The 2,500-nt window shown below is 40.3% G+C and overlaps 1 protein-coding gene across 1 annotated transcript in view; it reads left to right on the top strand.

Annotated features, from left to right (window-relative positions):
• Positions 1–416, top strand: part of LOC125031823 (coagulation factor IX-like) — a 16,943-nt gene extending 16,527 nt beyond the window's left edge. The window contains 1 exon segment of the mRNA XM_047622779.1: positions 1–416. This exon segment is cut by the window's left edge and continues 663 nt beyond it. The gene's annotated coding sequence lies outside the window, so the exon portion shown is untranslated.
• Positions 417–2,500: the final 2,084 nt, after the last annotated feature.

Raw genomic sequence — 2,500 nt, 5'->3', positions numbered from 1 at the left:
ATTAATGACCACTATATTAGAGGGTAAAGGCATTTTTATCATTATACCTGATACTTAATTATTTAATATATTAATTGTATGTTAGTACTGATAATTTTGTGAGGATTTTTGTTATGAAACAGACCATTTTCGGCTCCGTCCATCAAAGTGCAATCAGTAAGATAAACCAGTGGCAAGTATTTATTTCATAAAAGGTTGTTTCTCATGAGTTCATATCCTGCGTGATGGCCTCTTGATAATGTTTTCGTCTTTTTGTTTTAGTTAATTCTGAGTCTCTCTCATTCCATGACATCATCTTATTTCTGACATCACCAGATACACTGTACCTAATTACCTTTCGCCATACTGTCACCCCATTCCTGAAGACTCTTGTCCAATACTTTGTACACTTCTGATAAATAAAATTAATATATGAATGATGTTTAATTTAACCCTATAGATGTGGAGTGCAGTAATTACCAGTGAATAATTCATTAATCGAAACGCAGTTTTTATTGGCTTTCATACTATTGTTATTATTATCATTACCATCAATATCAACATTACTATTACTTTTACTATTATTATTATTATCATCATCATAATCAATGTTTTTTTTTCCATTTATTTCAAAATATGATACTAGTACACAACTATATAAGAAAGAATATTGACACAAATAAGTGAACGAATCAATTAACAGATACATTGAACGCAATTGCATGATAAAAAAATAGACGATTCATGGGAAACGTATACCAGACACTCAATAGTAATTGTACAGTTTCTAGCCTACTTTCGTTATCGCAAAACCTTATCTCTCCTACTAATTGCTCTCCAAACCAGTGATCCACACCGCTGGTAGACATGCAGTGACACACACACACTCTGGCACGGGAAATGGCCACACAGATGGAGACACACGCGAAAACAAGCAAAATTCCTTCAACGGAGATAATGAAGCCTGCACAAAGCGCTCACTTCCTGAAGCAGTACCTCGCGACCTTCGCCAACAGGGTGTCGGCATTTTACGACTGTGTAAGAGGAGGGGAGGGCCTCTGCATCGCCTCCACCTGTACCGTCCTGCTCTCCGGCTTCTTCGGTTTCCACATCGTGAAAAAGGACGAGAGCGGCTCCTACAGGATATCCAAGCTTCGGGTTTTCTTTCTTTTCGTGTTCCTTTTGATGAGCTGCGTCTCGTTCTACGTTGCGAGTTCGGTCTTCATCGGTAACTTCGACTTTTGGATGTTCGTTATGACCTTTCCTATAATAAGTAGCGGAATCACCAATATATATATGTACATTGAGACCGGCAGGACCGCAAGGCTTCTGACAAAGTATATGAAAGAATGTGAACGAAATTTCCTTGAGTATAAGAGTGATAGCTTCCTAATGGTAAAAGTCCTTTGGACACTAGCAGCTCACGTTGTGTACCTTATATGGATTTCCACCTGGCTTCCCGCTGACTGCTACGGCACTGTGATGCCTCTCGTCGTCACAGCAGTGATCTCGTGTGTGTTCGACGTATACGTGGTCGTCTTTATAGACCAATACAAGAGCGCGTTCGTGGCCCTTCAAGAGAGAATCGTCTCAGTTCAAGTTTGGAGCAAAGACGTCATGAAGGAAATCGCTGAGAGGTATCTTCGAGTGTGCAAGGCTTTGGACTTACACAATCAGGTAAAATGATCAGATATTGCGAAGCGACACGTCAAATGCTTTTTGGTTTGTAAAGATCTAAAACAAAAGACCTTTGGATTTCATTAAAATATCGCTTTCCATCTAATTACAATTTTGTAAGAGCAAATGAAAACTTTCTCTAAGATGTCTTATGCAATCCATGAAGTAGTAGCTTAAAACCCAATACGCATTGCACGTACTGTCATATTGCAGATATTTTCCCGCAAGATGTACCTCCGTCTCGCTCTTATCCTAGTGCAGAGGATGTCGATGTTGTACGGACTCGTTATCATCATAACTTTGAAATCTCACTACGGGCTGGAGGTAATTGGCATAGCGTTCTTCTTCGCCGACGTCACCGCCAGATCTTACTGCCTGTGCGTTGAGGGAGAAAAGCTGTGGGAGGAAGTAAGTTAATTTCCTCAATCCGTAGGCATTATTTGGGTTTGGAGTACGGGAAGACAGATCCAAACAGTCCGTTACATGATGATTAAAGGCGTCATTGACCCAATGTCATGATTTTACTCTAGATATTCAGTGAGATCCGCACACAATTACGCATACTTAGATGAACATGGTTGTGTGGTGTGTATATAGTTGATATATGTGTGTATTTGTGTGTGCGTGTGTGTGTTTGTGTGTGTGTGTGTGTGTGTGTGTGTATGTGTGTATGTGTGTGTGTGTGTGTGTGTGTGTGTGTGTGTGTGTGTGTTCACGTGTATATGTGTGCGGGTGTACACTCATACGTGTGATTGCAAGTACGTACACACATCTACAAGCATGACAATCACCATAACCATCCTCCTCATCGTCACAGCCTCAACAACTTCGTATCCGCACTTAA

Source organism: Penaeus chinensis, chromosome 13 (genome assembly GCF_019202785.1).
Source record: "Penaeus chinensis breed Huanghai No. 1 chromosome 13, ASM1920278v2, whole genome shotgun sequence".
Lineage (NCBI taxonomy): Eukaryota > Metazoa > Arthropoda > Malacostraca > Decapoda > Penaeidae > Penaeus > Penaeus chinensis.
The sequence above is the reverse complement of the archived record's forward strand: the minus strand, read 5'-3'. Positions and strand labels throughout refer to the sequence as shown.